Below are 15,809 nucleotides of genomic sequence, written 5' to 3'. Positions count from 1 at the left end.
AAAACAGGAAATAATAAAGATTGCAGCAGAAATTCATGTTATCGAAACCAAAACAAACAAAAAAAAAAACAAAAACAGTAGAACAGATCAATGAAACCAGAAGCTGGGTCTTTGAAAGAATTAACAAAATTGATAAACCACTAGCCAGTTTGATCAAAAAGAAAAAGGAAAGGACCCAAATAAATAAAACCAAGAATGAAAGAGGAGGAATCACAACCAACACAGCAGAAATAAAAACAGTAATAAGAGAATAGTATGATCAATTATATGCCAATAAAATGGGCAATCTGGAAGAAATGGACAAATCCCTAGAAACATATACAATACCAAAACTGAAACAGGAAGAAATAGAAAATTTGAACAGACCCATAACCAGTTAGGAAATTGAATTAGTAATAAAAAATCTGCCAAAAAAAATAAGAGTTCAAGGCCAGGTGGCTTTCCAGGGCAATTCTACCAATCATTTAAGGAAGAGTGAACACCTATTCTCTAAGCTGTTCCAAAAAATAGAAATGGAAGGAAAACTTCCAAAATCTTTCTATGAAGCCAGCATTGCCTTGATTCCAAAACCAGACAGAGATCCCGCTAAAAAGGAGAACTATAGACCAACTTCCCTAATGAACATGGATGCAAAAATCCTCAACAAGATATTAGCCAACCAGATCCAACAATACATGAAAAAAATTATTCACCACGACCAAGTGGAATTTATACCTGGGATGCAGGGCTGGCTCAATATCCACAAAACAATTAACGTGATTCATCACATCAATAAAAGAAAGGACAAGAACCATATGATCCTCTCAACAGATGCAGAGAAAGCTTGGACAAAATACAGCATCCTTTCTTGATAAAAACCCTCAAGAAAGTAGGGATAGAAGGAGCATACCTCGAGATGATAAAAGCCATATACTAGCAACCCAACACTAATATCATCCTCGATGGGGAAAACTGAGAGCTTTCCCCCTAAGGTCAGGAACAAGACAGGGATGTCCATTCTCCCCACTGTTATTCAACATAGTATTGGAAGTCTTAGCATCTGCAATCAGACAACACAAAGAAATAAAAAGGTATCCAAATTGGCCAGGAGGAGGTCAAACTTTCACTCTTTGCAGATGACATGATAATCTATATGGAAAACCCAAAAGATTCGATCAAAAAACTGCTAGAACTGATTCATGAATTCAGCAAACTTGCAGGATATAAAATCAACGCACAGAAATCGGTTGCATTCCTATACACCAACAATGAAGCGACAGAAAGAGAAATCAAGGAATCGATCCCATTTACAGTTGCACCAAAAGACATACAAACCTAGGAATAAATCTAACCAAAGAGATGAAAAATCTATACACTAAGTACTGCAGAAAGCTTATGAAAGAAATTGAAGAAGACACAAAAGAATGGAAAAAGATTCCATGCTCCTGGATAGGAAGAACAAATATTGTTAAAATGTCGATACTACCCCAAGCAATCTACATATTCAATGCATCCCTATCAAAGTAACACCAGCACTCTTCACAGAGCTATAACAAATAATCCTAAAGTTTGTATGGAACCAGAAGAGACCCCAAATAGCCAAAGAAATCTTGAAAAAAGAAAACCCAAGCAGGAGGTATCACAATCCCAGACTTCAAGTTATACTACAAAGCTGAAATCATCAAGACAGTATGGTACTGGCACAAAAACAGACACTCAGATCAATGGAATAGAATAAAGAACTCAGAAATGGACCCACAAACGTGTGGGCAACTGATCTTTGACAAAGCAGGAAAGACTATCCAATGGAATAAAGACAGTGGTGCTAGAAAAACTGGACAGCGAGTGAGTGGAAAAACTGGACACCAAGAATGAACCTGGACCACTTTCTTACACCAGACACAAAAATAAACTCAAAGTGGATGAAAGACCTCAATGTAAGATGGAAAGCCATCAAAATCCTCAGGGAGAAAGCAAGCAAAAACCTCTTTGATCTTGGCCACAGCAACTTCTTACTCAACACGTCTCTGGAGGCAAGGGAAACAAAAGCAAAAATGAACTACTGGGACCTCATCAAAATAAAAAGCTTCTGCACAGCGAAGGAAACAATCAACAAAACTAAAAGGCAACTGACGGAATGGGAGAAGATATTTGCAAATGACATATCAGATAAAGGGTTAGTATCCAAAATCTATAAAGAACTGATCAAACTCAACATCCAAAAAACAAATAATCCAGTGAAGAAATGGGCAAAAGACATGAATAGACACTTCTCCAAAGAAGACATCCAGATGGCCAACCAACACATGAAAAAATGCTCCACATCACTCATCATCAGGAAAATGCAAATCAAAACCATAATGAGATACCACCTTACACCTGTCAGAATGGCTCACATTAACAACTCAGGCAACAACAGATGTTGGCGAGGATGTGGAGAAGAGGATCTGTTTTGCATTGTTGGTGGCAATACAAGCTGGTGCAGCCACTCTGGAAAACAGTATGGAGGTTCCTCACAAAACTAAAAATAGAACTACCCTACGACCCAGCAATTGCACTACTAGGCATTTATCCAAGGGATACAGGTGTGCTGTTTCAAAGGGACACATGCACCCCCATGTTTATAGCAGCACTATCAACAATAGCCAAAGTATGGAAAGAGCCCAAATGTCCATCGATGGATGAATGAATAAAGAAATGTGGTATATATATATATACAATGAAGTATTCCTCGGCAATCAAAAAGAATGAAATCTTGCCATTTGCAACTACGTGGATGGAACTGGAGGGTACTACGCTAAGTGAAATTAGTCAGAGAAAGACAAAAATCATATGACTTCACTCATATGAGGACTTTAAGAGACAAAACAGATGAACATAAGGGAAGGGAAACAAAAATAATATAAAAACAGGGAGGGGGACAAAACAAAAGAGACTCATAAATATGGGGAACAAACTGAGGGTTGCTGGAGGGGTTGTGGGAGGGGGGATGGGCTAAATGGGTAAGGGGCACTAAGGAATCTACTGAAATCATTGCTTCACTATATACTAATTTGGATGTGAATTTTAAAAAATAAAAAATAAATGTAAAAAAAAAGTCCCTCAATATCATTTTAACCTCCAATAACAAACTTTACTGCATGATAAAGTCTGGAGAAGCAATTACTACATTATCCAAACAGTCTAACACATATGGTTTGATACACTGACAAAAGTTTCAGCCAACAGACACAACCACTAGAGATTTTGGAAGGCAACAATAAAGCCCTTGAAGTAGAGACTCTCATTTCAGGTGACAAGTATAGAAATGAACATGTTTTACCCCAGGGCAGCTGAAGCAGGAAGCCCAGTGTCTCATAATTAGTGTTGTTTATGTCAAGAGGAAAATTAGTCCATAAATCATGCTGGTGCAGGTGGCAAAGAACAATTCTGTTTTGGAGCCAAAAGTTGTCTCTGGATTCCTCACATCCAGATCACAGTGGAGATAGATTTCAAGAACTCAGGTATTAAAGGATAAAACCCTGGTGCCCTTTTTGCAGAGGTAAAAATATTAATCCAGATATCACTTGGTGGGAGAACAACATGATAATCAGCTGTGTAGTGACAGGGAAGATGGTCAGGAAAAAAAAAACTTTATTATTGGTGTTTTCTGATCGTTTGCTCTTTCTGCCTCCATTTTACTGTTTTTGACAAAATTCTATGAGAGAAAATACAGGGGCAATCCCAGTGTCTTTTAGCTAGTCTAAACAAACAACATACTCCCATGAGAAGTCAGATAATCTGTGCAATTCTTGGCAAGCAGTGTTTGATTACAGCTACAAGTAAAACATTGATGAATTTCTTTTCATCTTCATTTTTCAATTTATTTATTTTTTTTACATTTCTATGCTATAAGAAGCCATATCTGAGCCAGATGGACAGGACAGTTTACCACACAGAAATCTTCAACATTGGGCTGGATAAAAGGGATACATTAACAGAACAGAATGATGAGGTCGGATGACACCATAGGTCATTCCTGACTTAGAGTCCCCTCACAGGAAAAAAAAAAAAAAAAGGATATAAGAATGATATGAGAATAGCATTAGGAGCTTCACTTGGGCAATAGGAAATGTGTTGTGTGTAAGAAAATACCGTAGCTGGGGGCACCTGGGTGGCTCAGTCGGTTAAGCGGCCGACTTCGGCTCAGGTCATGATCTCACCGTCCGTGGGTTCGAGCCCCGCGTCGGGCTCTGTGCTGACTGCTCAGAGCCTGGAGCCTGTTTCAGATTCTGTGTCTCCCTCTCTCTCTGACTCTCCCCTGTTCATGCTCTGTCTCTGTCTCAAAAATAAATAAACGTTAAAAAAAAAAAAAAGAAAGAAAATACTGTAGCTGCAGTTTTGGTTTTTTTTTTTTTTTTTTTTTTTTTTTTTTTACATAATAACCATTCTCTTCTGGTTGCTCAACAATGGGCCCTGATTTTTAGCAGGGTATATGGCCACTATGAATAAATGTTTCCTGGACTGCCTTATAGCTACTTTGACCAATGATATAGGAGGAAAAGCATTGTATCCAACATGCCGGAAATATCCTTGGAGTTATCCACTCCCCTTCTTTGCCGCTTCCTTCTTCATGATGGCTGCACTAAGAAGTCATGACTGGGTGACATCAGCAAAAATAATGTAGTAAGAATCTCTGAAAATTTGCCTCTCATAACATCAGTGGGGAAAAAAAACACACAAAAATTGTCAGAACAAATTTTTTTCAGAACTTAGGAAACGAATCAAAAGTTCACAGCAACCTGGAAAACATTTATGCAAAAACGATGACAGAATATTGGTAAGAATGTGACCTTATGGCATTTTAATTTACTATAGATGCATCCTTGCCTCCTATCTCAATGGTAGTATTGACAATAACATCACAGATTCCCAAAAATGAAGAGAAAATGAACCTAATTCACAAAGACACTTTATATGTCTCATGGTTTGTTGGCAGAGGTACTCAATAGGCTTGTTTTTATGCGATCTGATCAGAGCTTGCCTGGTGCTAAAAGCTGCTCCTAAATTGGCATTTGATGAAAATATTTACTGGCAACTGTTTTAATGTCATGACTGATTGAGGCAATGGGTAGTAGTTAGGAGAAACAGTCTAAGCCAAAAGGTGAGGAATAAGATGTTCACAAGAACTTTGAAATGTTCCAACATATTCCTGGCAATCTACAAAGTCATACAAATGCAGAGATGTACACATGTACAGGAAAGATTTGGGAAGGCCCTAAGATTTCACTTCTATTTGATCTTGAGGCTCTGTGTAAGCAGAAAATGAAGTTTAAGCAAAGTTTTAAACTACCTAGATAAACATTAAAGACATGCTCCAATATATACAGAGTCCCTTGGAAAATATTGGGAGATTTATTGATTCCAGGCATTTAAGGAAATCTCTATTCTATCATTTGCTGACTACTTGGCTAACTGAGGATTCAGTGGCCAAGCATGACAAAGAATAGGGACCATACAGAATTCATTCAGAAAAGCCATAAACAAACTACAACAACTATACTAAGTGACAGTAACAACAGACCCTGGGAGACAGTAGAATCTGATTTCCAGAGTTACTTCATTCTATTATTTAAAGTGTACGGTTTTCAACAATGACAACAATCATGAGGCATCCAAAGAAACAAGAAAGGATGGCCCATACATAGGTAAAAAGATATCAGTAGAAACTTATCCTGAGAAAACACAGACACTAGACTTACTGGACAAATACTGTAAGTCAACTATTATTTAAAATATGTTCTAAAGCCTAAAATAAAATATGTTTTAGAAAGTAAAGTATGAGAACACTGTTTTTTTGTTTCGTCAAGGTAGTTAACTTGATCGATGGTATTATCTTTGTCAGGATCACTATGAAAAAAAAAGGCACTTAGTTGGAAGTAGGAAGCAATGTGCTGATGTCACAAAATGCATTTCTTTTCCCAAGAAGAACAGTTTGTAGGACACCTCAGTTCATTTGGTAAAATAACTTCAACATTAATTTCTTTCAGAATAGGTGGGCATTTACAATTCTTTAAGTCAGGCTTTATTTATATTAAGTATTTTAGAATGCTGACAAGAAGAAGTATGATCTTATGATAAGTTGATAGTTTCTCTTCTCAAGAGATACTAACTAGGCTAAATATACTTCAACTTTTGGGTTCTTAGAAATTTATGAGGCACCTGGTGGCTCAGTCAGTTAAGCGTCCAAATCTTGATTTGAGTTCAGGTCATTATCTGATGGCTTGTGGGACCAAGCTCCACATTGGGCTCTGCACTGACAGCCTAGAGCCTACTTAGGATTCTCTTTCTCCCTCTCTCTCTGCCCTTCCCTCTCTCTCATGTGCATGCATTCTCTCTCTCTATCTCTCTCTCTCAAAATCAAAATAAGTAAACTTTTAAAATAAATAAATAAAATAAACTTATGATTCTTGAGTTTATGCTTCTTTGCAGGCTTAATTCAAGAGCAGTTAAGGATATTTTACCTAATTTAAAAGAATTGAAATTCATATTACAAAGTAATACATAATTTAGCAGGCAAAGATAAATCAAACTTTTTAAAATCCATGAAGAAGCTTGAAATTGTATCCAATCTTAATACACCCACATGGTGATATCTGAAAACTCCTACACTTCATAAACCTTGCCAATTACTCAAGAAGAAAATATTGAAACAATTTACTTATTAGAATAACTTGGGATGGAAAAGAAACCTGTGATTTCCACCTGCAAAACAGCAAATAACTTAAATATAATAATTGGCAGGGACACCTGAGTGGCTCAGTCAGTTGGGCATCCAACTTCAGCTCAGGTCATGTTCTCATGATTTGTGGGTTGTATATACGTATAAACATATGTATATATGTATATATGTGCTCCTAAAGTGTTATATAATATACGTATGATATAACTCATTTGATACTGACAAATATGTATATATATACACACATATAAAGTATATATGTATATATATATAAGCATATATATATATAAATATATGTATTTATATGTGTATGTGTGTGTGTGTGTATATATATATATATATATATATATGCAAGTTTTATCTTTATGTGATCTTTATATACAATCAATAACACACACCAGCTGCGTACAAATATTTCTAAGGTGACCATGACATTCTTTTCTAGAAGTCCTTGAATCAGCTTCAAAATTCTCAACACAGTTCTTTAAGAGCTATTATCAGTCAGAGATTTCTTCCAGTGTTTACTGTCAAGTCATTCACGATTTGTTTATATTACTTGCACACACCTACCTTTTCTGCCTGTCCCTTTATTCTCTTCTCTAATCACTTTCTCCTCCAACACTATACACCAGCTAGAAGAGCCTTATTTCTAGCCTCTGAACTCAGAAATACATCTGCTTGGTTCCATCCCTGGACTTTTACAGTTGTTCCTCTCTTTACTTAGATATTCTTTCCTCAGATCTTGGCTATTTCCTTTAGCTACAGTTCAAATATCAAATCCTCACAGAAGTCTTCTCTAACAAAATTGGCTATAGGAGCTGTTCCCTATATCTCAGTAATGTTCTATCACATTATCCTGTTTGTTTTACAGGTCTTATTGCAACCTGAAATAATTTATTAATTTTTAAAATTTTCTATTACATCTGCCACTAGAACATAAGCTTACTGAAGATAAATCTTTGATTTTCCTTATTCATTTCCATATTCTGAACACCTGGAATACTTCTTAGAACATTCAAAAAATAAACATTTGATAAATTAGCAATTGAATAGAAAATATGTATTTATTATATAGGTTGAAAAATATATTCTTGGCATTTTTAGGTAGTATATATGTTAACTTTGCTCTTATTATTTAACTTAATTAGCTAGTAAATAGGTGACAATAAGCATAAGTCTTTAAGTTGCTTTCAGTTTGGTGTCTTGGAAAATGCAAAAAGTATGTTTTAATTTTTTGAAATTTCTTGAGATAAGAAACTTATGAAACTAGTACAGTTTTTTTCACTACAGTTCATTAAACAGTTTGAGCAGTTTCTAGGACTTCAAGTGGATGACCCCTATCTTCACTGTCATGGAATTGTAAAATTAATTGGATAAAAATCCTTTATCCTCTGAAAGCCATACAACGCCCACAAAACACTTTTTGAACCTAAGCATAGATGCATACCTCAAATCCCCTCAAGTTTCAGGACAGTTCATTTCTATATTTCCCATCACAGTGTGAAGTCCTTAATTCCTTATACATACCTCAACTCTAAAATCCTTCCTCTTTGTGTTTAAAAGTAACCCACCGATATAAACCCTATTTTCCAAAGATTTTCTTATATAAACTTGGATTTAGTCTACTCTCGTTTGCCCTCTATATTCATACTGATTCATCCCTCATTCTCAATCTAAACTCACATTTCTTCAAAACAATAATTTTTTAATATCCTTGTTATTCATTTCTCTTTGTATATGATAATGAATCATTTATTTATTCCTAGAAGAAAAGTGTATTTGATAAAACATTGGTTTCTGGTCATGAAAAATCAACTGTAACCAGACTTACTCTCCTGCCATAAAAAAATTGGAAATAGGACACAATATGTGAAACTGTTTTTGAACACTGGACAACAGGTAGAGTGATACTGAGATCCTTCAAAGAAAATAAACAAATAAGATGAACATTATAGTTACTTTGGTCTTCTGCCCAGTGGCAGTATGCGCTATGAAGTACACATGGGATTCCAAGCACAACATGGGGGTTCACACTGATTTGAGGAGACAGGTTAGAGTTTAGGAATATTCAGGAGGGTGAAATTTTCATGGTAGAAATCTGAAGAGAAAGGAACCTAAAAGAAATCTGAAGGGAAGGCCCATGAGTATTTTGCTGAATGTTTATATTATGTACACAATGAAAATCCATGAGACCGAAAAAGACTATAGGGGAAGCTGTAAAATGAATAATTCTTGGAACCCAAACAGGTTTGGATCCTTCAAATTCTACAGAGCTGGATGAAGAGTCTTCACTAAACACCTGCAGCATACAATATAAATCATAAAAAGGTCGTCATCCCGTATTAGTAGGACTAAATTTTATTTAGAATAAATATTAATCTAAACCAAACCTAAAGAGCTCCTTTTAAAAGGCTTTAAAAATTATATTGATTATAAGAAATAATGTAATTGCCTTCCAAAACAACATCCAACATTATTTAAAGGAACACAACAAAACCCAATCCTCAATATCATGAGAATTACAATATCAACATCTAAACGGGATGGCTATAAAGATGGTGACATGGGAGGCTCCTAAACTCCTCCTACAGATGCACTAAATGTACAGTTACATAAGGAGCAATTCCCTTGAAGGAAATCACACATATTCTGGATTATCCTCTGGGAGATCCCAAACACAGTCACAAATAAGAGAATTAACACCAATTATTCTCAATCACTCCCAGGAGTGAAAGTGGAGAAGAAATACTTCCTAATTTATTCTATTATAAGGTTACATGATCCTGGTGCCAAAGCTAGACAGAGAGCTACACACACACACACACACACACACACACACACACACACAAACTACAGACCAATATCTCTTATAAATATAGATGCACAAATCCTGAAAATTACTAGCAAATTGAACCCAGCAGCATATAAGGATTATATACCATTACCAAGTCGGATTTATCCCAGGAATGCAACACTACTTCAACATACAGTAATCAATTAATATAACATACTATTATTAACTATTATACTAAAAGAAAAAATACATATGATGATCTCAATAGATGGTGGAAAACAGCATGTGACAAAATCCTACAACCTTTCATGATAAAAATGCATAACAAACTACAAAGAGAAGAAAACTTCCTCAACCTGATAAAGGGCATGTATAGAAAACCCACAGCTAACATCTTACTTAATGGTGAACGAATGATTATCCCCTAACAACAGGAACAGAACGAGAATGTCTATTCTTCCCTTCCAAGAAAAATTTTATGGAGGTTCTAGTCAGGACAATTAGACAAGAAAATAAATGAAAAGGATGTATATGCAGGGGCCAAGGGCTGGCTGCCCCAAAATGTGCTACTTTGGAATAGTGATCAGTTTAAATAGAGGTTAGTTAAGAGACAGCCTGTACAAGAAGCAACTCAAACTCTCCTCTGCCCCTCTGAAAGCAGGAAATAAATTCTTTCCTGTGAAAGGTACTCCCCCTGTACCAGAGGGTAAAGAGATACCCTTATCACCACACATGGGAAGTTTAGAGCCAGGAAGGCTGTATGAACAATCCATGTTACTTTTTACTAATTTATTACCACAGCCCGAATTCTATTTAGAATTCCGTACTAATTGAAGCTCCCAAAATTAAGCTTTCCTTGTCCTGTCAATTCCTCACAGATTTACTATCTCTACCTAAAAAGTATAAAACCTGCCTGCCTTGGTCATTTCTTTAGGTCTCAATTTCATAATTGGGCCTCCATGCTCACATGATGAAACTTTGGATCTTTTCTCCTGCTAATGTCTCATGTATATTTAATTCTTAATCCAGCTGGAATACCTTGAGGACAGAGAAGAATTTTTCCTTTGCTTCATGTGTTTGTAAGGAAGAAGTAAAACTATCTTTATTTGCAGAAGACATAACATTATACATAGAAAATTACATTCACAAAAAATTATTAGGGCTAATAAATGAGTTCAGCAAAGTTACAGGATGCAAGATCAAATACACAAATATCAATTATAATCTTATGCATTAGCAAGGAACAATCTGAAAATGAAATTAATAAAGTTCCATTTACAACAATACCAAAACAAATAAAGGAATGTCAAAAATGACATAATGAGAGCCATTTTTTTTAGTTTATTTATTTATTTTGAGAGAAACAGAGCTCAAGTAGGGGAGGGGCAGACACGGAGACAGAATCCCAAGTAGGCTCTGTGCTCTCAGCGCTCCCAGTGCATAGCCCTACATGGGGCTGGAACTCAAGAACCATGAGATTATAACCTGAGCTGAAATCAAGCGTTGGACACTAAGCCAACAACCACTCAGGCACCCAAGGAGAGCCATTTTAAAAACAGAGCTGGGGCAGCCATTTTAAAGGAACTGCCTTGCATGTCCAGTTTTCTAAATTTTGAACTGAGCCAAACCACCAATATTTCAAGATGTCAGCAAGAATGAGAAAAATACTATATGAAAATATTGATATCAGTAAAACTTTTTGTCTAATGATTGCTTAACCTGACCAATTAATGAAGTCATCCCCAATGAACTCTTCTTAAAAATTTTACCTAATCTTCTTTTTTTTTTCCATAAAAAACCATCTATCTCCTGTAGTTGGGACACTATTGGGGTTTCTACCTAAACCTGTGTTTGCAAGTTATTTATGCCAAATAAATGTTTTGCTTTTTGAACTAGTTTTTTTGTATTTAGGCTGACAGAAATTAGGTATAAGTTTGAGCAAAGAAATGGAAGTACAAGTGGAACATTCTTTAGCAGAGACAATATGGCAGGAGTAGATCTTCACATACTAAGGTTAGGCAAAGCCTTCCTAGATATGACACAAAACCCACAAGAAACCAAAGGAAAAAGAAACAAATTGGGTTTTACCAAATTAAAAATTTTGTATGTCAAAGGATACCCTAAGGAAACTGAAAATACAGTCCATAGAATGGTGGAAAATACTTCCAAGTCACATATATTATAAAGGATTATATCCAGAGTAAACAAAGAACCCTATTAACAACAACAAAAAAGATAAAACCCAATTAAAAGACTGGATAAATTATCCAATTGATATTTATCCAAAGATGGTATAAAAATCACAATAAGCACATGAAAAGAAGCCCAGCATCATTAATCAGAAAGGAAATACAAATCAAAACCATAGTGAGATGCCACTTCTATCTACCAGAATAGTATGACTATAACAAAAATGACAGATAATATCAAGCTCTGGCAAGGATGTGGACACTCCATAACCCTTATCCATTCATTGGAGGAATTTAACATGATGCAGTCACCCTGGAGAACAGTTTGGCAATTCCCAAAATGTTAAACGTACAGTTACCATAAGACCAACCAATTCCTAGATATATACCCAAAAGGAATGAAAATACACTTTCACACAAAGAATTGTACACAAGTATTCCTAACACTGTTTTGTAATATTCAAAAAGTGGAAAAAAGCCAAATGTCCATCAGCTCATGGATAAATAAAGCAATACATCCATGAAGTTGGGGTATTATTGGCATTAAAAATGAAGTACTTGGGGCATCTGGGTGGTTTGATGAGTTAAGCATCCGACTCTTGGTATCAGCTCAGGTCATGATCTCGTGGTTCATTGGATAGAGCCCTGCATCCATCTCATTGCTGACAATGTGGAGCCTGCTTGAGATTCTCTCTCTCTCCTTCCTTCTCTCTCTGCCCTTCCCCTGCCTGTGCTCTCTAAATAAACAAACTTTTTTTTAATGTTTATTTATTTTTGAGAGAGACAGAGACAGAGACAGAGTGTGAGCAGGGGAGGCACAGAGAGAGAGAGGGAGACACTGAATCTGAAGCAGACTCCAGGCTCTGAGCTGCCAGCACAGAGCCACATGCAGGGCTCAAACTCACAGACCACGAGATCATGACCTAAGCCGAAGTCGCAAGCTCAACCGACTGAGCCACCCAGGAACCCCAACAAATAAACTTTTTTTTAAATTAAGTATTGGGGCGCCTGGGTAGCTCAGTTGGTTAAGCGTCCAAATCTTGGTTTGGGCTCAGGTCATGATCACAGTTTCATTGGTTTGAGCCCCACATCTGGCTGTATGTTGATGGTGCAGAGCCTGCTTGGGACTCTGTCTCTCTCTCTCCCCCTCCCCTACTCATGCTGTCTCTGTCTCTCTCAAAACAAATAAACCAAAAGAAGAAGAAGAAGAAGAAGAAGAAGAAGAAGAAGAAGAAGAAGAACTGATACATGCTACAACATGGATCAGCCTTAAAAACCATTTAGCTAAAGGAAAAAATCTAGTCACAAACAACACATATTCTATGATCCTATTTATATGAAAGGCCAAAAATAGGCAAATCTGTAGAGACAGAAATGATTGTAATGGTGGCGTAGGCCTAGGGCATGCAGGGTTGTGTGGGGAAGGAAAATGGGGAATGACTGCTAATGCATACAGGGTTTCTTTATGGGGTGATGGAAATGTAAATTTGTGGTAATAATTGAACTACTCTGTAAGTATACTGAAGACCAATTAACTGCCTTTGTGTATGAAATAAATTTCAGTAAACCTGTTAAGTCAACCTAATTTAGCACATTAACAACAACAACAAAAAAAGGAAATGCTCACATCTAGGTATTCAGAAAAGATTAGATAAAATTCAATTTGCATTCATTAAAAAAAATTCTTAGCAAACTAAAAATGGAAATGACTACAAAAAGCCTACAGTAAACATCATCCCTAATTCTGAAATATAAAAATTTCCCCTTGATTTGAGAACAAGTTAAGGATACTATCTTAATCAACTAGATATAATATTGTACTGGAATTTTTAATACATTTAAGGAGGTAAAAAATGGAAATAGCATAAGATAGGTAAAGAAGTAACAAAACTGTCATTGTCTGCATGTGATTTTGCATCCTTTAAAAATCCAAAGAAATTTGTGGGAAAACTATTAGAACACTATATGAAATTAAGCAGTCTCGGGATATAAGGTTAGCATACAAGGTAAATATGTAGAAAGAATTCCTATGTTCCAGTAACAAATACAACATGATATTCATAAAACTACCATTTCAATAGCATCAAAAACATCAAATGCACAGGCATAAAACTAATGAAAATATCCAAGACTTCTACAGTGGAAACTGCAAAGCACTGTTGAGAAAATTTAAATAATCTAAACACATAGAGGGATTATACAATGTTCATAAATTAAAAGATTCAATATTATAGATAACTTGTCCTAAATTTTTCTATGGTTTCAATACAAAATATATAAAGAACTTATATGAATCAATAGAAAAAAGGAGAAAATCCAGTAGAGATAGGACAATAGATCCTTATAATAATATATACCCAAATGGACAATAAACAATGAAAAGTTGTTCACTTTCATTAGACTTCAGAGAAATAAAAAACAAAAACACAGTGAAATGCCACTACATAAGCCCATCCTTCAAAAAAATGTCATATATATATATATATATATATATATATATATATATATATTATTTTACATAACAAAGTGCTATAAAGGATTAGAGCTATTTAAACTCTCATATACCACTAGTGAGAGTACAACTACTTTGCAGTTTGTTTGACAATATCTAATAAAGTGTAACACATATACTTTATTACCCAGTAATTCCATCTCTAGGTGTATAGTCACCTGAAATGCATATAACACATTCAGCAGATACATAGTGGTAGATTAGAATTTTTATAGCAGAACTACACATAATAGTACCAAAATATAAGCTTCCCAAATGTCCAACAACTGAGAATGGATATATAAATGGTGATATATTCACATATTAGAATGTGATACAGCAAGAAAAAATTTTAAACTACAAATATCTATATCAATATCTACACAAATATGGAGGCACCTCATAACTGAAATGCTGAAATAATAAATGCTAGGCACAAAAAAGACAATACTGCATATATACAAAGTTCAAAAATACCTGAAACTACTCTTTGATTTTAGAAGTTTCTGGGGCACACAGGTGGCTCAGTTGGTTAAGCGTCTGACTTCAGCTCAGGTCATGATCTCACGGTTCGTGGGTTCGAGCCCCGCATTGGGCTCTGTGCTGACAGCTCAGAGACTGGAGCCTGCTTCAGATTCTGTGTCTCCCTCTCTCTCTGCCCCTCCCCTGCTCACGCTCTGTCTCCCTCTGTCTCAAAAATAAATAAATATTTTAAAAAATTTAAAAAATAAAAGAAGTTGTCATAATGGTGACTCTTAGGGGAGAAAAGAAACTGAAAAGGGGTGGTTTTACAGAGATGATAATTGTGTTTATTATTCTAGTTGTGCTTACCATGACGAAGAGGAATTTTTTTAATTTATCATTATACAATTTATTTATATATATTTTTTCTGTGCAAGTTACACCTTAATAAGTACCTTACAGAATAAGCATGACAAAATTTTATTGAAATAAAAATATTGTGGTGTGCCTGGAATACAGGAAAAATATTCTGAAGAGAATGCATAAACAGAACACACTGCATAATCCAAACTAGAAGAATTTTTATAATAAAAAAAGGGAAATTTTTATAGCAAGTTCACTTGTCTGTCACTTTAGAAAATCCAATTCATAATGTTATTTAAAAATTAAGATAATGGATGGGGTGCCTGGGTGGCTCAGTCAGTTAAGCATCCAACTTTGGCTCAGCTCATGATCTCACAGTTTGAGGGTTTGAGCCCCTCATCGGGCTCTGTGCTGACAGCTCAGAGCCTGGAGCCTGCTTCAGATTCTCTCTCTCTCTGTCTCTCTCTGTCTCTCTCTCTCTCTTTTCCTCCCCCACTCACTCTCTCTCTCTCTCAAAAATAAACAAACATTTTTTAAAAAGATTAAAAAATTAAGATAATGGAATCCTCTATATTTGAGAACCTGTTTTCCTTTCCATGATTTCTCAGGGATGCTTAAGAGTTACTGAGCAGTATGTGTAAATTATTCCAGTACTGTGTAATATAAATTGAACAAGCCTCAAAGGAAAATTAATTTTTAAAAGCAACTGTGCTCTTTCTTAATGGCTCTTCACCTTTCAGAAAGCAGTCTGCTCTTTGCATTCTTTGTAATATTTTTCCAAGTTTGAAGATAAATTCTCTTGTAATTGAA

This window comes from Panthera leo, chromosome B1, assembly GCF_018350215.1.
Source record: "Panthera leo isolate Ple1 chromosome B1, P.leo_Ple1_pat1.1, whole genome shotgun sequence".
In the NCBI taxonomy this organism is placed as follows: Eukaryota; Metazoa; Chordata; class Mammalia; order Carnivora; family Felidae; genus Panthera; species Panthera leo.
The sequence above is the reverse complement of the archived record's forward strand: the minus strand, read 5'-3'. Positions refer to the sequence as shown.